Below are 25,813 nucleotides of genomic sequence, written 5' to 3'. Positions count from 1 at the left end.
CTAGGCACAATTCTAAGTGCTTTATATATACAATGATTCATTTAAAACTCATACCTGTTTTTGGAGATAGGTACTATTATTATCTTCATTTTACAGATGAAGAAACTGAGCAATAAAGATGAAGGAATGTATCACATGACCAAAAAAGTGATAGAGTTGGATCCAGGTAGGGTTGATCCCAAAGCATGTAATGTTCCACTTCTAAAACACAGTTCTCTAAGTTTTCTTTGATAGCTTTTCACTCAGATGGTACAGAAGTAGATTCCCTTCTTCCCTCTAACCCCCACTTTCCAGACTTACACGCCTTAAATATTTAATACTGTAGAAGATAGAATTTCCATCCATGGAAGAGAGCCATTCTAGAATATCAAGTTGAAGATTAGTCAGTAGATGGAAAGAGGAAATTCTAATGTTATTCTGGAATTCAATAAAATTTACACACACCCACACATATTAAATTCTCCTTCAAATGAAGACTTCTGAGTATTAATTTCATATTATTGTGCCAAATAATATGAAATTATTCACATAGTCTGGTGAATATAGCCTTTTAAAAATTCCAAGCCTTTCTCTCATTCTGTTTTGTGGTTTGTATAGCTGATTGTTCAACTACTTCTGAAATTATTCCCCAAAGCTACCTTGGGTAGCCCATCTCAAACATTACCATCTAGTACATTTGTCAGAGAGAAAAACTTCTGGCAAGTAGCAAAGTGTGTTCATTGAAATATTATGTTTTCAAAAACAAATATAAGCAGTGAGACCTTGGGTCCTAGGTCAAAGACTTGAGGTATTTTGAGCATCATTTTCATAAGTGTGGGTCAAAGACTTTCTATTTTAATAGCTCATTTTAGAGAGGTTAAAAATGATTTCTCTGAATGCTGACAGAGAAGGAAACTCACAGAGGCCCTTTACACGCAACCTTGGCCCAGCGGCAGTAGCCAGAGAGAGGGTTAGAAGTTGCTGTGGCAATGACCTGTATTACATAATGCCTCCCATCGGTCCACAGATGTGTGAGTTTGCTCACATGTTTTATTAGATTTTTATTACATTTTCATGCAGCTCCAGCCCATCTGCATTTGCCAGCCTGGGTGCAATTTCTAAAATACCTAATCCATTAGTTATTCAATATATGCAGATATATATTGAAATATGTTCTCTGACCAAGTCCCTCGTGCCATTTGAGTAATACTAACACCCATTTTATGGATATAATACATAGGATTGGTCGGGTAGGGATTGCAGTCCTCTTGATGACTCCAGTGATGGTGACAGTGATGACCATGATGACAACGGTGATGTCTGTCTGGATCAGCTCAGTGCCAAAGGCTCTAAATGAGAGTTAGTGTTCTGTGGTTAGTAACTTTAATCTTACTCCAATCCACTCATGATTGGGTCTACAGAGAGAGGAGACAGAGGACACAATAACAACTGCAATAAAAACAAAACAAAAAGTTCATAATAAATTTTAGTTTGTTTGGATTTCTATAACAAAAATACCATAGACTGGGTAGCAAAATGGAAGGGTTCTGGTGAGAACCCTCTTTTGGGTTGCAGACTGCTGACTTCTCTTTCTACGCTCACATGGTGGAGAGCTGAGGAAGGAAGCTTTCCTAACTCCTAAGAGTGTTAATCTCATTCACAGGGACTTGACCCCGTGATCTCATCTAACCCTAATCAGACACCAAAGGCCTCACCTCCTAATACCATCACATTGGGAGATAGAGTTTCAACATGTGAATTTTGGGAGGACACAAACATTCAGTCTATATAGCAAACTCTATGTAAATTTTTTAAAAACTTATTCCTTATTTGACACACAGAGAGAGAGAGAGAGAGAGAGAGAAAGAATGAGAGAGAGAACACAAGCAGGCATAGCAGGCAGAGGGAGAGGGAGAAGCAGACTCCTCACTGAGCAGGGAGCTCAATATGGGGCTCAATCTAGGACCCTGGGATCATGACCTGAGTGAAAGGCAGATGCTTAATTAACTGAGCCACTCAGGTGCCCCTATGTAATTTTTTCTTTTTTAACTCGCAGAAGTGTTTTAAGCATATTTGTTCTTTGCAACCCCATCAGTAGTTTGGCCTGGAGGAAGCTGGAGCAAGAGTTCTCCCATTCTGACACCAATGATAATAGCTCTTTCATCAATCTGAGATGTCACTACCATTTATAGCTTGGCAAGCCCAGTATTGGAGTGAGACCATTTTTACTCTACATGAGAAGAGCACTATGTCTATCTTGCTCACACCCCAGCTCCCAGCATGGGACTGAGTATGTGGTAGGCCCTTAATAAATATGTCCTGAATAGATGATGGAATAGATATAGATTTTTATTTGGTGTGTCTTTTCCAGTTGGCTCATAGTTACTGAATGCTTGCTGACTGAATAGATTTCTAGCCTACTGTCAACTTTAAATTTTGTGGTAGAATTTTAGTTAGTCATAACCATCATTTGTCATGAAAATGCAATCTTGGAACTCCTCTGAGAGCTTGAGAAAACTTTCTGTTGCATATGAGAGATTCCATGCTGGCTAATAGTGGCTTTCTTAGGCTGAATTGTTCCTATGGTTAGTTGGAAAGGTCTGCATACTAAAGCTGAATGATTTTCATCTTTTGATTTAGGGGTAGGATTTGTAGGAGACTCATTTTTAAAAATTTATTTATTTATTTATTTTTACTTAAACTGAGAAAGGTTTTGAGTTTTTAATTTCTGGCAGCTATCTATTAATAGATGGAGTGTCTCTCACCTCCCATAAGCAACTGTTTCATTCAAATGCCATTTGTGAATATAATACACTTTCAGGTTGTTTATTCCAGCTAAAAATGTGTTTCACATATATTGGAAGGTCAAGAAATAATGTCTTCTCTTTTCTGTTTTAGCATGTGTGAAACTCATCTTGGTGTTATTTCACTTTTGTTTAAAAGGAAAACAACAACATCGAAGACATCATGAAATAGCATTCATCTGGCACGTAGGTCCTGGACTTTCTAGTTCCAATTCCATCCCTTTCTGTGCCAAATCCAGTAGGGGGGTAAAGATGGTTTGCAGGTGTAATGGAATTCCAGTGTCTCACTTGCATTGGGTAACCCTAGGAAGGAGAATTTCCATACATGTAGCCAATGTTGATTTGTCCAAAGAAAGCATCCTTGAATCTCAGGCTGAAAATAAGGTATTCGGTTGTATGAGAGGATGAGCTCAGCAGTTGGTAACCCAGCGGGTGATTCTTCCCTGAGAAATTGTGATTATTTTCACATGCAAAGAAAGAGACAAATGAATATCATTTTCAAACCTCTATCAGACTAAACACACTAACCAGAAATGCATCTACCTACATCATTTTAAAGGAAATCCAGTGGGGCTTTGACAGCGTATGAGCTACTTCCACTGACCTTCTTTCACTGAATGTTTCTCACACTTATTTGCTCTCTATTTTCATGTTTATAAAACGTGTTCCCAAGCCCTTTAGGATAAAATCAACAATAGTGCCCAGGGCTCCAGCTAAAGATTCCCAGTAGGAGGGTCTGAGCCTTTTGTTCTGGAGGATCTAATAGAGTGCGAAGCTGACACAAAAATGGGAGGACCATTCAGTGAAAATTAAAGTCTTTGTCCCTTCATTAGTTGAACGTGAACTTCACATTTCTGAAGTTCTGCTAGGTTACTTTCTCTAAAATTCTGATTTAATCAAGGTGAACAGGGAAGCTCATTAAAATCTCTCCCTTTTAAAGAGATTGCAAAAAATCCCATTTGTCCGGTACAGCTAACATTCCGGTATTTTTCATGAAATTTTTGAGAAATTGACTTGACTCTCAAGTGTACATTATTCTTAATCATTAAACACGGTTGTTGTTGCTGTTGTTTTTTTTTAAAGTTCTGAGAGAGACTTCATTTTATTTATCACTTTATTGACTTTCTCAGCCTTATGGGAAAGGTGGAAAGTCAACACCTGGGTCTTCATGGGATTAATGAGTTAATGTGATTAAATAAAATTTATTTTTATTATCTTTCATTTTCATGGGAACCATGAATGGGGGAGGAAACTTTTGACAGTAAGTTTTCTGATTGATCCCTTAACTTTCATATCAGACTTGCTGTATCCTATTTTTAATATGAGCTCATTTCTTGCTTTCTTCAGTTAGCAGAAAAAAGGTGAGAATTATTAAAATGCAATGATTGAGGGTATGTTGATAGGTGGCTTTGGCATTTCTGTGACATAAATTCTTTTGTATTTCCAGAATGCAGCAAAACTTATTGCCAAAGCCAGTGAGACTTTGTGAGATCCTGATATAACAGATTCTAACCATGAGTATTTTTTAGTTTTATTTTTTTTTCTTCTCTTTGAGAATGGAAATTTCTGGGGATCCCTGGGTGGCTCAGAGGTTTGGCGCCTGCCTTTGGCCCAGGGCGTGATCCTGGAGTCCCGGGATCGAGTCCCACGTCGGGCTCCCGGCATGGAGCCTGCTTCTCCCTCCTCCTGTGTCTCTGCCTCTCTCTCTCTCTCTCTCCTCTCTCTCTCTGTCACGGATAAATAAATAAATAAATCTTTAAAAAAAAAAAAGAGAGAGAAGGGAAATTTCTTTTGTTTCTCCCTCCTTCACTGTGCCAATCATCAAAACATGGTCACAGTCAGTCCTTTCCTATTCTCTTTCTAAGTGAACAATGATATTCTTTGAGCTTTTATTGTATTTTTTACATAATACAGAACTCCCTATATTATTTGTCTCTGGATGTGCAATTTCTTGCTACTTATAGTAGGAGGTAATAAAAATTCCACAAGACCCTCCAATTTTAAGCGAATTAGGCATGAAATAGGCAGTTAGTGTTTTTTACTCTGATCACGGCAGATATTTAAGGTAATGACAGTGAAAGGGTGAGTGAACTATGGATGTACCATTGGGTAAATCGACATCAAATTCAGATTTTAAAAAGTGCAATTATATACAAATGCTGATTTATCCTAAGCCAAAAGGAAAACAAACAAACCCCATAAAAACCTCAAACCAAAAAGCAAAAAGCTTCAGAAAATGCTTGGGGGAATACCCATTATCTACCCATGGCAGAGTGCTGTGGGAATCAAAAGGAGAATAAAGCATAAGGTCTGATATCAAAGAACTTCCTTTTAATGGGGAAGAGAAACTGGGTTATAAGCAGCTGCTGCAGGAGGCTAATTCTTCCATGTCTCTGATTCTACCCAGGAGGTTACAAATTCAGGTGCCTACAGAGAGCAGCAGGTAAATAAGATCAGGGAAACCAATGACAGGGCCACCAGGGTGGCTCAGCAGTTGAGCATCTGCCTTTGGCTCAGGGCGTGATCCCAGAGTCCTGGGGTGGAGTCCTGCATCGGGCTCCCCACAGGGAGCCTGCTTCTCCCTCTGCCTGTGTCTCTGCCTCTCTCTCTGTGTCTCTCATGAATAAGTAAATAAAATCTTATTAAACAAAAAAAAGAAACCAATGACAGCGATAGCTAACTGAAGGACCAGTGGTCATTCTAAAGGTAGCCATTGCTTCTCAATTCCTTCTAATTATTGACAAGCGGAAGCACGAGACCAGTGTTGCAAAGCCTTCTAATTTTCAAAAAAAGCAAAAATTGATTTTTTTTTGGATGAAATGTTTGAACCTTTAAGTGTCATCAGATAGCACTGTTTTTAAAAACATTGGGTGGGGCAAACAAAACTCCTGTGTTGGTTCAGTCCAGAGCAGGCTGCCATTGGTAGCCTCTGCTTTTCTCCCTGTCTTCTTGTTGGCTTCATCCATTCCCATGGGCTTTTATTTATTTTTTTTAAGATTTTATTTACTTATTTAGTTTTTTTTTTATTGGAGTTCAATTTGCCAACATATAGCATAACACCCAGTCAAGTGCCTCCCTCAGTGCCCATCACTCAGTCACCCCAACGCCCTGCCCACTTCCCCTCCACCACCCCTTGTTTGTTTCCCAGAATTGGGAGTCTCTCATGTTCTGTCACCCTCACTGATATTTCCCACTCATTTTCTCTCCTTTCCTCTTTCAGCAGAATACCCTCCAGTTCCATCCACGTTGAAGCAAATGGTGGGTATTTGTCATTTCTAATGGCTGAGTAATATTCCATGTGTACATAGACCACATCTTCTTTATCCATCATCTTCAATGGACACCGAGGCTCCTTCCACAGTTTGGCTATTGTGGACATTGCTGCTAGAAACATCGGGGTGCAGGTGTCTGGGCGTTTCACTGCATCTGTATCTTTGGGGTAAATCCCCAGCAGTGCAATTGCTGGGTCATAGGGTAGCTCTATTTTTAACTCTTTGAGGAACCTCCACACAGTTTTCCAGAGTGGCTGCACCAGTCCACATTCCCACCAACAGTGCAAGAGGGTTCCCCTCTCCTCACATCCTCTCCAACATTTGTTGTTTCCTGCTTTGTTAATTTTCCCCGTTCTCACTGGTGTGAGGTGGTATCTCATTGGGGTTTTGATTTGTATTTCCCTGATGGCAAGTGATGCAGAGCATTTTCTCATGTGCATGTTGGCCATGTCTATGTCTTCCTCTGTGAGATTTCTGTTCATGTCTTTTGCCCATTTCATGATTGGATTGTTTATTTCTTTGCTGTTGAGTTTAATAAGTTCTTTATAGATCTTGGATACTAGCCCTTTATCTGATACGTCATTTGCAAATATCTTCTCCCATTCTGTAGGTTGTCTTTTAGTTTGTTGACTGTTTCTTTTGCTGCACAGAAGCTTTTTATCTTAATTAAGTCCCAGTAATTCATTTTGCTTTTGTTCCCCTTGCCTTCACAGATATATCTTGCAAGAAGTTGCTGTGGCCAAGTTCACAAGGGGTGTTGCCTGTGTTCTCCTCAAGGATTTTGATGGATTCTTTTTTAAAAAATATTTTATTTATTTATATGAGAGAGAGAGAGAGAGAGAGAGAGAGAGAGGCAGAGACACAGGCTGAGGGAGAAGCAGGCTCCATGCAGGGAGCCTGATGTGGGACTCGATCTTGGGTCTCCAGGATCACATCCTGGGCTGAAGGCGGTGCTAAACCGCTAAGCCACTGGGGTGCCCTCTAATTTTATTAATTAGAGTCATTTCTCTTTTTGTTTTTAATAAGGCTGGCTAATGGTTTATCTATCTTCTTAATTCTTTCGAAGAACCAACTCCTGGTTTTGTTGATCTGTTCCACAGTTCTTCTGGTCTCCTGAGTTCTGCTCGGATCTTTATTAACTCTCTTCTTCTGCTGGGTGTAGGTTTTATTTGCTGTTCTTTCTCCAGTTCCTTTAGGTGCAAGGTTAGCTTGTGTATTTGAGTTTTTTCCAGTTTTTTGATGGATGCTTGTATTGCGATGTTTTTCCCCCTCAGGACTGCTTTTGCTGTATACCAAAGATTTTTGAATGGTTGTATCTTCATTCTCATTAGTTTCCATGAATCTTTTTAATTCTTCTCCAATTTCCTGGTTGACCCTGTCATCTTTTAGCAGGGTAGTCTTTAGCTTCCACGTGCTTGAATTTCTTCCAAATTTCTTCTTGTGATTGAGTTCTAGTTTCAAAGCATTATGGTCTGAAAATTGCAGGGGACAATCCCAATCTTTTGGTATCCTAAGACCTGATTTGTGACCCAGTATGTGGTCTATTCTGGAGAAAGTTCCACGCGGACTTGAGAAGAATGTGTATTCAGTTGCGTTTGGATTTAAAGTTCTGTAAATATCTGTGAAGCCCATCTGGTCCAGTGTATCATTTAATGCTCTTGTTTCTTTGGAGATGTTGTGCTTAGAAGATCAGTCATTTGCAGAAAGCACCGTGTTGAAGTCTCCCAGTATAAGTGTATTATTATCTAAGTATGTCTTAACTTTGGTTTTTAATTGATTGATATACTTGGCAGCTCCCACTTTCGGGGCATAAATATTCATGATTGTTAGGTCCTCTTGTTGGATAGACCCTTTAAGTATGATATAGTGTCCCTCTTCATCTCTTACTAAGGTCTTTGGGATAAACTTTAATTTATCTGATATGAGGATTGCTACCCCTGCTTTCTTTTGAGGACCATTTGAATGGTAAATGGGTCTCTAACCTTTCATTTTCAGGCTGTAGGTGTCCTTAGGTCTAAAATGAGTCTCGTAGACTGCAAATAGATGGGTCTTGCTCTATTATCCAGTCTGAAACCTTGCGTCTTTTGATGGGATCATTAAGCCCATTCACGTTCAGAGTTACTATTGAAAGATATGAATTTAGTGTCATCATAATACCTATTCAGTCCCTGTTTTTGTGGCTTATTTCTTTGGGCTTCCTCTTTCTTTTAGAGTCCCCCTTAGTATTTCTTGCAGAGCTGGTTTGGTGGTCACATATTTCAGTTTCTGTCTATCTTGGAAGCTCTTTCTCTCTCCTTCTATTCTGAATGAGAGCCTTGCTGGATAGAGTATTCTTGGCTGCATGTTCTTCTCATTTAGGACCCTGAATATATCCTGCCAGCCCTTTCTGGCCTGCCAGGCCTCTGTGGAGAGGTCTGCTGTTAATCTAATATTTCTCCTCATATAAGTTAGGGATCTCTTGTCTCTTACTGCTTTAAGGATTTTCTCTTTATCTTTGGAATTTGCAATTTTCACTATTAAATGTCGAGGTGTTGAACGGTTTTTATTGATTTTAGAGGGGATCTATCTCCTGGATCTGAATGCCTGTTTCCATCCGCAGGTTAGGGAAGTTCTCAGCTATGATTTGTTAAATACACTTTCTGGTCCTCTGTTCCTTTTGGCGCCCTCTGGAACCCCAATTAAACATAGATTTTTTCCTTCTGAGTCTGTCATTTATTTCTCTTAACCTTTCCTCATGGTCTTTTAATTGTTTTTCTCTTTTTTCCTCAGCTTCCTTCTTTGCCATCAACTTGTCTTCTATGTGCTCCCTCTTTCTTCCACCTCATTAACTCTCATCATTAGGACCTCCAGTTTGGATTGCATCTCATTTAATTGACTTTTAATTTTGGCCTGATTAGATCTAAATTCTGCAGTCATGAAGTCTCTTGAATCCTTCATGATTTTTTCCAGAGCGACCAGTAGCTTTATGATTTTGCTTCTGCATTGGCTTTCTGACTTTAAATTGTAATCCAAATTCTGTAACTTTATGGGACTGAGGACTGTTTCTGATCCTTTCTTTTGTGGTGAGTTCTTCTTTCTATTCATTTTGCTCAGTGCAGAGTGGCTAAAAATGAGTTGTACTTGTTAGAAGCGCAAACTCTTCTCTCTGTAGCGTTCTAGCTGTTCTCTCTTTAAATCTCAGGTAGAATTTGTAGGTTTTCAGAATGATTTAAAAGTCATCTTTTTCTGTTTCCTGAATCCTTGTCCTGGTTCACCTGGCAGGAGAGCCGGAAGCCATCCTCACCTGATCCCGTGGTGCCCACTCATACCAGCCCACGATGTAGGGAGAGAGAGCTGTGTTACATGGGAAAACTGGATTTGAGTCCTACCTCTGCTGTTTAACACCAACAAGTGATCTCCAACAAGTTACCTGATCCTTCTGAGCCTGTTTTATCATCTGTAAAACTGCAGACTGGGGGGTGGCCACAGTTGTCAGGGTCCTATGCGGGTCGAGGTGGCTGTCAGGGGGCGGTGGGTGCACTCCAACATGGCACGGGCTGCTGGGCAGGTGTCTCTTGTGCTGCCCACGCTTGTCGCTGGTGACACCTGGCTGGAGCTGGAGTGTAGGATGAGATTTTATTTATTTATTCATGAGAGACACAGAGAGAGAGTCAGGGACACAGGCAGAGGGAGAAACAGGCTCCATGCAGGGAGCCCAATATGGGATTAGATTCCAGGACCCGGATCACTCCCTGAGCCAACCAGGGAGATGCTCAACCACTGAGCCATCCAGGTGTCCTTCCCATGGACCTTATAATTAGAACTTCATATCAGATATATCTTGATAGCCATTGTTGCTAGCTGATCCCACTCAGGTAGCTCTTGGGGATATCTCGATGTCTCCCCACTGTTTTCCTTCCTTCTGAGGAAGTGTTGGTTTAGGTAGCATTGCTCCGTGATGAGCTGGTCTGCAAGAAGTATGTGCAGGATATCCACAGTGTAGAATGGAGACTCACCAGAATTTGCATTCCCAGTGACTCTGACCTCAAGCCCAGCTTGGTCTCACAGGACTTGGCTGGGAAGGGTACCACTCTTGTTGCAGGTGCTGAGGAAAGACTTTTGGTTCTTTAAGCACCCTCTGACCAAAGAATGCATTCCTAAGATGGACCTCAATATTTTCATGGTTATAACGTTAAAGACCAGAGACTTCTTCTAAGATGCAGTTCTAATTATGTTTTGCCCTTGCTCAGAACCTTTAGGGGTAGATTCTCACAGTTATAAAATTCAAATTTCCTAACTTGGAATAAAAGCCCTTCCCATCTTGATTCCAGTTTTCTCCAGTTGTATCTGCCATACCTTAACCTTAACTATGTATCTCACCCTCCAGCTGCGTCTATTTGCTTTTCTTTACATAAATCAGGCATTTTTAACATTTCTGCGTTGTTGTTATCCCTGCCATTCCACAGTCTGAAAGACTCTTTCTGTTTGTGGGGCTCCCTCTTGCATTGGAAGAATAATTTCTTTGAGAAAGCTTCTGCATTCCTCAGGAGACTTAAAAATTTCCTTCTCTGTTGCTATACCGCCTGACGTGTGCTTCCATTATTGGATCTGATGCATTATATTATAATTCTTTACAAATGAGTCAATAGCTTCCATGACTGCACTGTATTAACCTTTTGGGAGGAGACCAGCTCCTTGGAGAAATTGATGAAAACTATGAGCTCCACTTTACCCATAGGGAAAAAAAAAAAAAAAAACGCCTGAGGATCCATGCCAGATATCACATACCATTTCGGAGAAGTCAAGGTCTCTTTAAATTCCTCAGTGGGCTCCCAATTAAAAACTCGTGTCCCCAGAAGATAAGTCCTTGAAGGGAAGAAATGACCAGTTTCCATCTCTTTATTATACCTAATACATAATTGTATTGTACCCCAAAACTGCCTAACAAAACACCTTGAAACTTAGTTGCTTAAAACAATAGCTGTTCATTAGCTTATAATTCTGTGAGTTTCCACCTTAGAGTTCAGTTGGGTGGCTCTTCTGCTCTTAGCTCCTGCTGTCATCCATGTATAAGTCTGGTCGCTCAGCTTCAGAGCATTTGTGAGCCATCATTTGGAGCATGTCAGCTATCTGGCATGTGGACAGTCATCTAGCCCTCCCTTATTCTATGGGGTAGTCAGGGTCCCAAGTGACATATTACAAGTAGGAAAGACACACTATTACCTCTGCTACATTTTATTGACCAAAGAAAGTCCCAAAGGTCGTCCACATGTGAAAAGTGGGAAAGTAGACTCTACTCCCTGATGAGGTGAACTGCAAAGCCACGTTGCAAAGAGCTTATAGGCATAGGAAAAAAGACCATTTTTGCAAGTCATCTACCATAGTCATATGTAACACAGTAGTATCCCCAAAAAGTTGCTGAATGAAACTTGGGTATGGACCCCAAAGGACAAAGAAAACTCAGGTAAGATGGAAGAAGGTGAGGTAAGGCATTCTAAATAATGAGAATATAATCTGTTTTGTGATATAAGCATAATGTTTTTCCCTCTGTTGTGTGTTTATGTGAAGAGAGAGGTCAGATAAAAAGAAAATAATATAGTGTTTATTTATGTAATTATTTACTTAAATACATCTCAGCACATTCCAAAACAGATTTGAGAACCTTATTTATGAAAGTAGAAGTATATACATGTAGATTATATAGGAAAATCTACATGTACAGTGTTATTTCCCTAAGAAAGGGTATTCTTTTTTTTTTTTTTTTTATGATAGTCACAGAGAGAGAGAGAGAGAGGCAGAGACACAGGCGGAGGGAGAAGCAGGCTCCATGCACCGGAAGCCTGATGTGGGATTCAATCCCAAGTCTCCAGGATCGCGCCCTGGGCCAAAGGCAGGTGCCAAACCGCTGCGCCACCCAGGGATCCCCAAGAAAGCGTATTCTTGACTGCAGATATATACTCTGAATTCTTTCATGGACAACATTTAATACAAAGAAGAAAAGAGCTACATAGTATTCCTTGAATAAATGAACTGATCTCTCTATTCTGAGGAAGAATAATACCTAAATCATTCCGATGGATAAGGATTTATTTTGTGTCTCCTTACCTTTACTATAATGAAAAGTCTTCCTCATATCCAGTTTTGGCCTTCTATATCAGTTTTAGACCATTTGCTTTTATAATGAAGAGTAATACATTTCTTCCCAACTGGTTTCCCAGAATTTATACAACAGTGTTCTCTCAATTTTGTATGCCTATCAGTGCTTGCTTTGGCAGCACATATATTAAATTTTATAACCCTATCCCTAAAAACAATTTTATGTATGAACAAAATTAACTCATTCATGAATTATATCCATGTACTATTTATTGATATGCACATTATAAAATGTATAAAAGAGACATTAACATAGGCTTAAATGAAATGAAAAATATTTTAAAAATTATTTTACTTTGGGGGCACCTGGGTGGCACAGTTGGTTAAGCGTATGCCTTCAGCTCAGGTCATGATTCCAGGGTCTTGAGATTGAGCCCCACGCTGGGCTCCCTGCTCAGCGGGGAGCCTGCTTCTCCCTCTGCTTGTGCTTTCTCTTTCTCTCTCATGCTCTCTCTCTCTCGGTCAAGTAAATAATAAAATCTTTGAAATAATTATTTTCCTGTTTTATTTGTGGTACCAATCCCCCTTTTGCTGTTATCAGTGAAGGTTATGTGAATTAATATGCTTCATTATTTTTCCTAACTTTTGGTTTAATATTTTGTAATGTAATGAATCCAAAATCTGTCTCAGTTTTGAATTTTTTCTCAGTTTTGAATTTTTGATTATCTTATCTTAAAAAGATGCTTTATAAATATTTGTAGATCCAAATAAAAAGAACCCATTACTGACTAGGCTTACTAAATCATAATACTCCTATTTTTCAATTTTGCAAAGATTTATGGAAATCTGGGTAAAAATTTTTCATCTTTCTTAATGTCAATCAATTGTTCTTACAGGCTAATTGGAAGTTACTATATTGGCATTGTCTTACTAATATGATTCTAAATCATTAAAACTCTTTGATAAATTATTAGATAGCTTAAATACTAGATTTTTAAGTGAAATTATTCTGTTATAAAAATTTACATAGGGCTACATTTGTATAATTATCTGCAACAACACCTGCAGTGATAAGAGTACTTTTAAGTATGTTTTGAAATATTCTCACCATAGCTTGAGTTCCCTTAAAGAACAGTTATTTTTTTAGCTATTGTAAAATATCATCCTTACTTTGGAAGCAGATTATGTGTGTGTGTGTGTGTGTGTGTGTGTGTATGTGTGCTCTTTGCTCTTTAAACAAAACAGCAAACTTCTGAGTGGTAGAAAATATTTTCATTGTTCCTCCATATCTCACTACAAAATATTGTTAAGACTCCTTTTTTAAAAAAATATTTTATTTGTTTATTCAGAGAGAGAGAGAGAGAGAGAGGCAGAGACACAGGCAGAGGAAGAAGCAAGCTCCAGGCAGGGAGCCCGACGTGGGACTCGATCCCCGGTCTCCAGGATCCCACCCCAGGCTGCAGGCGGCGCTAAACCGCTGCGCCACCCGGGCTGCCCAACTCCTTTGTTTTTAAAACAATTTTAATTATAATAAAATATACATTGCAAACTTACCATATTACCCACTTCTAAGTGTACAGTTCACTAGTGTTAAGTACATTCACATTGTTGTATGACCAGTCTCCAGAATTCTTTTCATCATGTAAAACTGAAACCCTATAGTGATTAAATAACAGCTCCCCATTCCTGTTCCCCAGCCTCTGGCAATCTCTGTCTCAATTTGACTGCTCTAGGTATTCATGTAAATGAAATCGTCCAGTGTAAATGTAAAAAATCGTCTTTTTTATGGCTGACTTATTTCTCTCAGCATAATGTCTTCAAGGTTCATCCATGTTGTAGTATGTATCAGAATTTTCTTCCTTTTAAGGCTGAATAATATCCCATTATATGCAGATACAACATTTCATTTTTTCATTCATCTGTCAGTAGACATGTAGGTTGCTTCTACATTCTGGTTTTTGTGAACGATGCTGTTACGAATGCGTGCATACAGATAACTCTTTCCGACACTGCTTTTTGGGCACCTGGGTGGCTTAGTCAATTGAGCATCTGACTCTTGGTTTCAGCTCAGGTCATGACAACCCTACCACAGGCTCCATGCTCAGTGGGGAATCTGCTCAGGATTCTCTTTCTCCTTCTCCCCCCCCACAATAAATAAATCAATCTTTTAAAAAAAAAAGACATTGCTTTCAGTTATTTTGGGTATACACTCAGGAGTAGAGTTTCTGGGTCATATGGTAACTCTATTTTTAATTTTTGAAGAACTGCCATATTGTTTTCCATAATGGCTGCACCATTTTATATTCCTACAAACAATGCACAAGGGTTCCAATTTCTCCATATCCTCTTCAACACTGATTGTCTGTTTTTTTTTTATTTTTTTTAAATTTTTTTATTATTTATGATAGTCACAGAGAGAGAGAGAGAGAGAGAGAGAGAGGCAGAGACACAGGCAGAGGGAGAAGCAGGCTCCATGCACCGGGAGCCCGACGTGGGATTCGATCCCGGGTTTCCAGGATCGCGCCCTGGGCCAAAGGCAGGTGCCAAACCGCTGCGCCACCCAGGGATCCCTGATTGTCTGGTTTTTTGATGTAGCCATCCTAATGAGTATGAGATGATTGACTCCTCTATATTTTAAAGGTCTAGTTTTTATAAAAGTAACCACATCCATGACATTTTATAACATTTTCTTGCAGTAGCTTACCTATGAATGGTGGAACAAATACATTTCACTTGTGCTACAGTAAACATATCCCAGAAACCTATTAAAAAATTGAGTCAAAGAAATTGTCCCATCAGTGGCTATGCTTACACAGTACAATTTTCTCTTAAAATACTGGTTTTGCTAACTTTACTATTGATACTTTAATGAAAACTCCATTATGGTAAGAGTAGGTGCTTAATAAGTACTGGTTGAATGACTGTTGAGAAGATACATTCTCTAGTATATAAATACTGAAATGTATTTGAAATGAAATAATATATATGAAATATATATATATAGTGAGTGTGCAGGTAGGCACAGATGTGCAACAGACACCTACACACAGATTATTGTATATTGATAAAGGATCTAGCAAGTGCTATAATCTGGGATATGTGGAAATAACTGTACTTTCATTCATTTATAAATCAAACCCCAATATTTAATAGAATACTTTAATTCTTATTTCTTATAATCTCAGCAATTTTTTCAATGTTGACAAAGGAATTATTTGATGCCAGATTGTTTCACATTTATTTCACATTTATCTTGACATTTTAATACAGAGGAAAGGAAAAATGAGGAGAACCCAGTGCTATGTGGCTTTTTGTATTTTGTTATTAAACAAGAAATCTCAAAAGAAGCTTCTACACATCTATCAACAAGATTAAGAAAACTTCTCAAAATAATATATTAAGTATATTATTACACTAAACTGTAACATAAGGGGCACCTGGGTGGCTCAGTGATTGAGCATCTGCATTCAGCTCAGGGCATGACCACAGGCCCTGGGATCAAGTCCCGCATCGAGCTCCACACAGGGTGCCTGTCTCTCCCTCTGCCTATGTCTCTGCCTCTCTCTCTGTGTGTGTCTCTCATGTTCATTTTGTGAGATTAAATTTCATTATAACAGTTAAACCTGCATAAGGGGAACACGTAGACTGTGGCATGTTGTGATAACCAGATGGCTGAGGGTGCCTATGGACTGCCGGCTGCTCCCCATGATCCGTTTTCCTCTTCTTGGGCCCAGCACCAAGTTCCATTTCCTGGCCTCATTTGTAGTTAGGTGTGGTTATGAGACTAAGTTCTTGCCAGGGAGGGCTGAAATGTGTGCTTCTTCTAGGCTGGGCCTAAAAAAAATCTCCTAAAACTAATTCTCCACGTCCCACCCTTCTTCTGTTGGAAGAAATGCAGATGGCCATGCTGACCGTTGGCGGAAGTTCCTGTGTACCTTGGGCTATCCTGATGATCACCAAAACTATTACCTGAGCAAGAAATAGATTTCTATTGTGTTGAGCCATTACATGTTTGGTCTAGTTATTGCTGCAGCCCATCTTACCTGAACTGACATAGCACCTGTCATGCCCTTAACACTGTTGACCTCAGCTTTCTTTCAGGAAGACTCAACAGTCCACAGTGGTATGTGACCATTTACATCTGACGAAGTGAGGATACCTAGTGTCGTTCTGATTTTAATTATTAATGAGGCTTTCTTTCTTTCTTATTGTTTATGTCAAGAGTCAATAGAATTAGAAGTTCTAATATTTCTTCCTGCATTCTGAGAAATGACTTCACTTAGCAAACTATTGCTTTAAGAAACTTGTGTCAGTGGGTGTCACATTTCTTCATTGAGTCAACTATACAGTGACAATGGGAGGAAGAGTTTGGTGTTGTCAGGAATGCGTTATTCTGTAAGAAGAGGAAAGGAGGTCTGATTCTGATTCTGTAATCCTGGCTATAGAAACAGAAGCAGCACGAAATATGGCTTTGGTTTATCTTCCATTGTTCATGTGCCCTTAATGGGATTTCCTGACTGCCCCCTCTTTATTCCATAATGTCATCGGTTGTTAATTTGCCATATGTGAAGAGTTTGGGTATTGCTAACCATTTTATTTCTTTTTCCTTTTTTTATTTTTCTTTAGCAAGTGATGGGAAATAGAACTACACTTGAGTTCCAATCCCATTTGGTGTGAGACTGGGCGACCCCATCCAGCCCAGATTTGTCTCTCTCCTCGAGATTAGCTTTTGCTTATGAAAGCATGTTCCTTCAGTTAGCCCAATCCCTGCCCTCCCACCCATGAAATAAATCACAAATGTAGAAGAGAGCTGAAATCCAGTTGATCCACTGCCATTGAATAGCTTCATCCGATTTTCCTGGCCCCTGCCCCACCTGCCCATCTTCATCTTATATGAATTGATATTAAACAAATGTACAACCACCCAAAGCAGACAGCATTTTTAGAATGACTAGGGCAGGCTGAATCTCAACACCCTGGTTGACAGAATTAAAACTGATGAGAAAGTAAAACATTACTTCAAATGTTTGCTTAAGGATCGGGAAGTTGGGCCTGGCCCCTTTGTATTGCCAAATGTTACATGGAGCATCGTAAAATCAAATTCTCACATCTTGTTGTCCTCCCATTAGATCACATTAAACTCTGGCAGCGAGGCCAGCCCGCCTTGGTGGTTTTCTGATTTGTGGTTTGCACTTGGCTCTCCTCTCAGGCTTTAAAAATGGTTTTATTTTGCGAACAGTCAGTGATAGACTCTAGAGTAAACTTGCCTGGGCCAACATTCACAGTAATAACACTTCACATTATCAAGAGTTTCCTGAAGGACTGCAAAGAATGAAAACAAAGAAGAGCTTTTCTGGTATTGGTTGTTTTTCTTGAGATGCTGGTAACCTCCTGCATGGTGGTGGGGCTGAGAATTTAGGCTTTCAAGGGCTTCGCACAAACATCCACAGTTCCCTGCTTTTAAGGTGAAACTAGAGAACTGGAACAGATTTGAGTTTTCTTGTTCCCTGAGTTGTTGAATATGTAACTGATTCTCCCTTTTTCTTTTCTTGGGTGGTTTTTCTGATTATCTCATTCAATCTTTTTGTGGCTTTTTGTGGCATGGGATATGAAGAGTGGTGGGCTGGGGAGAGAGGTTGCCCTGGGCAAGGGGAGTGAATGTGGAGTTCAGGCAAATCCATCTAAATATTCCAAATAAGGAATCTCTTGATGTCCTTGTTAGAGTTTTTCACCAAAAACCATTTTGAAAAAGAAAAAAAAAAAAACATTTTGAATGTACAGTTCAGTGGGATTAGGTACATTGATATGGGTACAACCATCACTACTATCCATCTCCAGAACTTTTTTCATCTTGCAAAACTCTGTACCCTAAACAATAACTCCCCATTCTCTTGTCTCCTCAGCCCCTGGCATCCACCATTCTGCTTTCTGATCTCTATGAATTTGACTATTCTAAGTACCTCGTATGGAATCAGCTCGTTGTGTCCTTTTGTGACTGGCTTCCTTCACTTAACGTAATGTCCTAAAGCCTCATCCATGTTTAGCATGTGTCAGAATTTCCTTTCTTTTAAAGGCTGAATAATATTCCATTCTCTGTAAACACCATAATTTACTTATGTGTTCATCCATTGATAGACACTTGGGTTTGCAGACTCAATTCTATCAATGGGATTTGAATGGCAAAGACTGAAGTTTTAGAGAGAACTGAATAGCCATTCAAATTATATTGGTTTGAAATTCTTATAAGCCAAGTCAAATGGATAATACTGTATCAATAAATTCACTGACATGTATTTGCCAAATGTCATAAGTGACCTCTCTCTCTTTAAAAAAGAGTTATAATCTTTTATTATTACAAAGATATGTCATTTTTAAAAACCTAGAAAATATGGAAAAGTGTGAAGACAAATATAAAGGATACTTCTAGAACTGTAGCCATCTTAGCACTGTCAATATTTATTTGAAAAATAATAATCTAAATCTAAACCTAAGTACTGTAAATATGAATATAGATAGAGATTTTGTATTTTTACAGAACTGGAAACATGTTCACATGCTTGCAAACTGCTCTTCTTAATTTGCAATATATTGGAGACATACATAAATATAGTTTTACTTGGTAGTTTTAAAATTCTTTAAAATAGTGGACCTTCCTATATGAACTCTCAGAATACTAATTTATAAGGGAGGGAACTTTTCTACTTAAAATGAATAAGAGAAGTCCAGAGCTCATCAGCTCAGTACCCACAGTTCCTCAGTAGTGGTTTTTGAGGCACTTCGCAGAAACGCTAAGATAAGACTCTGTTGTGCATTTGAATTGTAACTCACAAAAGATGTTGAAATCCTAACCCCAGATACCTGTGTGACCTTATTTGGAAATAGACTTTGCAGATGATCAAGTTAAGATGAAGTCATTAGGGTTGGCCCCAACCCCATATGACTGGTGTCTTTATCAAAAAGGAAAATTTGATCACAGAAAGGGAGAAAATTTGATACACACACGGAGGACACCATACAAGATGAAGGCCAAGATCAGGGTGATGCTTCTACAAGCCAAGGAACACCAAAGATTGCCAGCAGACACAAGAAGCTAGGAGAGAAGCATGTTCTCCCTCACAGCCCTTGAAAGGAACTAACCCCCTGGACACCTTTACCTAAGATTTCTAGTCTACAGAACTATGAGACAATTTCTGTGGCTCTAAGCCACCCAGTTTTGTACTTTGCTATGGCAGCCCTGGAAAAATAGTCCAGCCTCTTGGAGCATGATTTGGAAACCACTACTTTATATAATTATTTTATAAGCCTGCAGGTATTCCACTGTTAGGAAGTACATAATCTACTTAATCATTCCCTTAGTAATGTATATGCATAGCACAAGTATCTCAATATTTTAAAGAATGAAGCTTTGAATATTTTTTTAAGGTGAATCTTGGCATATCTGCTGTGTTGTTTTCCTGAAAATAATTTGCCAGAGGAGGAATTAATTGGGCTAAGAGAAACATTTGAAATTTTGATACTTACTGCCAACATGCTCAACTGAAAAGCTTATAATAATTTATTCTCTCTCTGTAGTGTCCAAGTATATATATTTCTCCGCATCCTTAGTAGGTATTGTCATTCTTGCTTTCTAAAAATCTAGAGGTCACACACACACACACAGAGGAATATTACACAGCCATAGAAGGATGAGTCTTGCCATTTGCAACAACATGAATAGACCTAGAGGGTATTATGCTAAGTGAAGTAAGTCAGACAGAGAAAGATAAATACCATATGATTTCACCCGTGTGGAATCTAAAAAACAGAACAACTGAATAAATAAACAAAAGGCAGAATCAGACTTAAAAATAAAGAGAACAAACTGATGGTTGCCAGACGGGAGAGGGTTGTGGGGGGGTGTGGATTGGCATAAAGGGAAGTGGGAGATACTTCAGCTGTGGAATAACTAAGTCATGGAAATAAGAGGCACAGTGTCGGGAACGTAGTCAATGGTATTTTAATAGTGTTGCAGGGGGACAGGTAAGAGCTATATACGCTTGTGAACATGGCATAGCATACAAAGTTGTTGAACCACTGTGTGTACACCTGAAAGGAGTGAAACATGTGTCCACTATACTCAAATTTAAAAACATAATAAATTTAAGTTTTTATCAGAGTAATACATGCGGATATTTAAATAAATGAATGAGTTTTAAAAGTGAACAAGCTTGCAACAAAACCCAGCGGTCCTAGCTGCATCCCTGTCTACCCCTGCACTCCCCAGTAGCATCACTTTCAGTTCTTACAGCTGCTTCTTCTGGTTTTCACGTTTATACTTCTAAATAATATGCTTCTGCTAGTGTCTCTTTTTACTTTTAAATTTTAGATATTATCTAATGACTTCTGACTATGGAAGATAAGGAATTAGCTTTCTTGTACGAAGGGCCCCTCCCAACATCCCACTCTCCCAGAAAGGTTATATCCCAATTTTGGTTAAATCAATATTCAGAATTTACATTTATGATTATATATATTATTTGCAGATAAGTCATATAATGTACTATAATCTGATTATTTTTCTTAAATAACTCTCCCCAGAGTTAATAGTTTACTACTTTTTTTTTTGTTTATCTAGGTACGTATTAGTAATTCATATGGAAATTCTGCCTGAAGTCTATATCTCTTCTCATTATATTCTAACAGTGTTCTATCAGTTTCTGTCTTTGCTTTTCTTTCCTCTTTTGTTCAAATTATCCTGCCTGTGGCCATTCAGCTTCCTACCCCTCACTCTCTAGATCTGCTGCTGCACATCTATCTGGCTGGCTTTTCTTTCACCACAATTCTGGGGCTTTCATTTGCCTTTCTGCTGTGTTGCATTACCTGTTTCCTGGGTCATACATCTCCCTGTTCCCTCATTTGCTGCCTTGTTCTACCGGAGTAGTTTCTGCTGACAGTGGCAGGACCCTTCACTCTAGTGGAAATGCTCTTTATGATTCATTGAAAACATCATGCAAGTGTCTGGTAGCATCTTCTATCAAGTTGCTTAAGAAAAACTGTTCTTATCAGGAAAAATTGCTAATTTTAGCAAATGCCTTCTCATATGTACTGAGATAATCAAATACTTTTTCTCTTTTAAGCTCTTAGGGTAGTGAATTACACTAAAAGACAGACTAATGAGAGACACACAGAGAGAGGCAGAGACACAGGCAGAGGGAGAAGTAGGCTCCCTGTGGGGAGCTGGATGTGGGACCCCATCCCAGGACCCTGGGATCACGACCTGAGCCAAAGACAGATGTGCAGCCACTGAGCCCCCCACGTGCCCTTATCCTAGGCATTATTGTGAAAATGACTACTAGTTCATGATATAATTCTCTTTGTGAAGTATTGCATTAAATTCCCTTATATATTATTTGGGATTTTTGCCTCTATTTGTCTTTGGGTTTCTTGTTTTGTTGTGGGTGGTTTTTCTCTCTATTTTTATCTGGTTATGATTTAGTGTTATGCTGTATTTGTAGAATGAACTGAAAACTTTCCACCTCTTTCAATGTTCTTTAATAGTGTAAATAATGCAGGAATTATCTATTCTTTGCAGGTTTAATACAATGTGCCCAGAAGGTTATCTGGGCATTGTGCCCTTTTTAGGGTTTTTGTTTCCTCTACGGTTATTGGTTTTTTCAGGATTTCAGTTCTTTTTGAGTCAATTTCATTATTTAGTTTCTCCTACAAAAATAATCTATTTCAACTAATTTTCAAGTTTGTTCCACATTTTTTTCTCAGTCCTAATGTTGATTATTTTAGTTGTCTTCTTCTTCTTCTTCTTTACCATGGTCACATTTGACAGTCTGTTTATTTAATTGCTCTTTTTAAAGAACTCATCAAAAAATTATATTTTCATTTGATTAATCATCCACTTATTTGTGTTTTCTAATTTTTATGATTATTAACTTATCTTTTAGCTTATTTGGTTTTCCTCCTTCTTCTATCTCCTCCTCCTCCTTCTTCTTCTCCCTCTCTGTTTCTCTCCTTCCCTTTCTCTGTCTTGCTCTTTCTTTAGCTTCTTGAGTTGATACTTAGTTCATATACTTTTTAGGATTTTGCCTTCCACTCTCAAAAGGCAGGTTTTGTCCAGTATTTGCATCATTTGGTAGATTCTGCAAGAATATCAATGTAATTTATGCCAATATCAATGTAAATATTTTTCTTAATTATATCTTTTCCTGTTTTTTCCTAATATTAATATTAGTACTCCAGCATTATTTTTCCAGTACATCTTCCTAGTTATTTACAATAAACCTTTCTGCATCATTTTCCTTTATTTTTTTTTTTTAAGATTTTATTTTTAAGTAATCTCTATACCCAATGTGGGGGCATGAACTCACAACCCTGAGATCAAGAGTCACATGTGCTATCAACAGAGCCAGCCAGGCTCCCCTGCACCATTTTATTTTACAATATCTATTATATAATCATCATATAGCTGGTTCCTGCCACCTGTCTCTGCAATCTGAGTTTTGTTATCTTTTAATATTATGATTAATAATTGTTTTGATTTATTGTTTCCATTATATTTACTCTGCTTTTTTTTCACTTTCTTTCTTACTTCCTGCCATTGTCTTCCAGCATCCAGAGTTGGTGATGAGAAAGTGAATACCAATCTGAATTTCATTTATTTGTGAACAGCTCCTTATTTTACTCTGACCATTTTTAGGATTTGTACTTTATGCTTGGGGTTCTGAAATTTTACCAAGATGTATTTAGTATTTTTTTTCTTTACTAATTCTGAAACTTTTAAATATGTGAATTTATTACTTTGAGTAACTTCTTTTTTATTTCTTTTTTTAAAATTTAAATTCAATTAGCCCACATACAGTACATCATTAGTTTCAGATGTAGAGTTCAATAATTTGTCAGTTGCATATAACACCCAGTCCTTCTTTTATTCTTAAATAATCACTTCCATTCTCTGTTTCTTCTGAAATTCCTAATTCCTATCATCTGTCTTCTATGTCTCCATTTTTCTGTGCCATAGCCCTGTGTTTGGGGATATTCTTTCCTCTCAATCTTCCAGCTAAACTATTTAATATTCACTCATATCCATTTCCCCTCTTCAGTCTCTATTTTGAATTATTTAAATTATTAAATTATTTTCAAATCTCCCTGAGAATGAATGAATGTACATTAAAAAAAAGTTTTCTGACGTTTCCTCATGGCAAGGCATTTAGTACAGCATTTTCTTTATCTTCCCTAGTGAGAGAAAGTCCACATTGCTGAGCCGCACATCATTTCCATCTCTATCAGGCCGAGGTGATGCTATGCCGAATGTGCAGGCTCTAGAGAAGGTAGGAGAGGAGGCTAAATGAAGTTCACAGAATGGGTTTTCTCCTCCTGACTAAGTGGGCCTCCCCCTCTCTCTGCCATTTCTGAAGTCTGTGTACAGGCCTTTTCTCTAGACCTTCTCATAATCAGTCCTCTAATTTTGTTCCGTTTCTACCCATGACTGTCTGGCCAACCATATTCTGTTGCCTATGGAGCACTATAGACGCACACCTCTCTGTGTCTCCTTTTAGTCAAAGTGGAGAACTGGGTACACAGCTTGAGCTTTTGCCCATTGAATATATTTCTCTTTCTGATTGTCCTTCTGCTGGGCTGTGTCTAACTGGGGATTTCTTGTGCAGCAGTTCAGTTTTAGCTGGTGCTGGCATATCTTGCAAAGCTATAAACTGGCCTGACATTTTTTCCTTCTGCAGCGTGTTGGCTATAGGGAACTCCTCATAAAGCAAGGCTATTGGTTTGGGGAGAGGTTGCAGTGTAGTAGGGGTGGGTGCCATGGGCACCTGAGTCACTTACTTACATAATTTTTGTATCTGCTTGTACCCAGTGGCCTCTTCAGTTTGGGAACCTTATAGTTCTGGTATCAGATAGCACCAGGTTTTATTGGCCGTTCAGATCTTATGCTCACTCACTTTTTCAAGAGCAGACATTTAGTCACTATTAGTACTTACTTGAAAAACCTATTGCAGAGGGTATATCTTGCTCCAGAAACTTTAGGATTTTCCTCTCAAGGCTTGCTGGAGGACTCATGTTGTGTCTGCATCTTTTGTAAACACTTTAAATAGTATTGGGTTTACTGGGTCATAAAGCCAGAGCCGCTTCAACTGCAGCCTGGACTAGTAGCAGAGCCTTCTCTTGCTCTGGGCCCTACTCAAAACTGGCAGCTTTAAAATTTATTCAGTTTAGAAGACCATTATTTTACTAGCCCCCAACTAATGGCCTGCATGTATCCATATACTTGGACTTGTAACTTTGTAGTATCTTCCTACTCTGACTCTGACTGGGCTACCAGATTTGTCTTGGTCAATAGGATAATAGATAACTTGACTCAGGAAGAAGCTGGAAAGGTCCTCATGTGTTTCTGCTTCTTCCCCTGAATCCTCTACTAGGTAGGCTGCTGGAGGATTTGAGATCATGTGGAGGAGGGCTGAGTTTTCCCAGCTGGAACAGCCAATCCTCTGTTGACTGATAAGAAATAATAAATGACTTTTATTTTCAGCCACTAATTTTTGGGTTTAGTTTGTTTTGCAGCATTACTGAGACTATTGATAACTTATGCTCTTGGTAAGTAGATAGGAACAGCACACTTAAAGTTGGCACCTACTTACATTGCCTCTAAGCCTAAAAGAGGCTACCAAATCCCACCTTTTTCATAATTCTAGGGGTTGCAAGGTGCAGTGACTTATCTTCACTTTGGAGGAGTGATCCCTACCTGACTTCAGAAAAATAGACTCCTGAAAGCTTCCCTGAAATGTCCTCCAAATTTTCAATCTTGTCAGTGGATACTGCTGTTGCACAAACCTGGCTTCCATCTTCCTTCTGCTTTCCAAATTTCACAAGAGTACATCTCACCAACAGAATCTTTTATTTTATTTATTTTAAAGATTTTATTTATTTATTTATTCTTGAGAGACATAGAGGGAGGCAGAGACACAGGCAGAGGAAGAAGCAGGCTCCATGAGGGGAGCCCGATGTGGGACTCGATCCTGCAACTCTGGGATCACTCCCTGAGCCAAAGGCTCAACCACTGAGCCACCCAGGCGTCCCTCATTGACAGAATCTAAATCGTATATAAAATCTTAGCTGCATAGGAGCCTTACAAACATAATATTTAACTTTCCAGATCCTGCTGTATGAGAGCAGGGTATAGGATTGAAAGGGCTGTGAGTACATACCAAGTACCAGTAGGAACTATTGCAGGCATTCGTACCCTGAGCCTGGAGAAAACACTGCTCATTGAATCTACCTTTCCAGCCCCAGCCTTCACTTTTCTTTTTGTATCTCCTTTTCCCCAGCCAACAGGACAACTAGAGAATCTCTGACTGCTCGTTTTCTGTACTTATACCAAGCAGTTTCCTCCTTTTAGCCCTGCAAGTTGAAATCCTGTTGATCTGTCACTGCTGTCTCGATCACCATTTCCTCTCATTAGACTTTGTGCAGGCCTCCAGAAACAGATGCCTCCTTCCTTCTTTAAAATTCCTTCATGTAAAAAAAAAAAATTCCTTCATGTTTGTGGCACCCAGGTGGCTTAGTTGGTTAAGCATCTGCCTTTGGCTCAGGTCATGATCCCCGGATTCTGGGATTGAGCCCCTGCTTCTCCCTCTCCTCCCCGCTGGTTCTGTCTGTCTGTCTGTCTGTCTCTCTCTGTCAAAT

The 25,813-nt window shown here is 38.9% G+C and overlaps 1 protein-coding gene across 2 annotated transcripts in view; it reads left to right on the top strand.

Annotated features, from left to right (window-relative positions):
- Positions 1–25,813, top strand: part of ANAPC10 (anaphase promoting complex subunit 10) — a 228,208-nt gene that overhangs the window by 175,018 nt on the left and 27,377 nt on the right. The window lies entirely within an intron of this gene.

Source organism: Vulpes vulpes, chromosome 10 (assembly GCF_048418805.1).
Source record: "Vulpes vulpes isolate BD-2025 chromosome 10, VulVul3, whole genome shotgun sequence".
Taxonomy (NCBI): domain Eukaryota; kingdom Metazoa; phylum Chordata; class Mammalia; order Carnivora; family Canidae; genus Vulpes; species Vulpes vulpes.
This window is presented reverse-complemented; position numbering and strand designations above follow the sequence as displayed.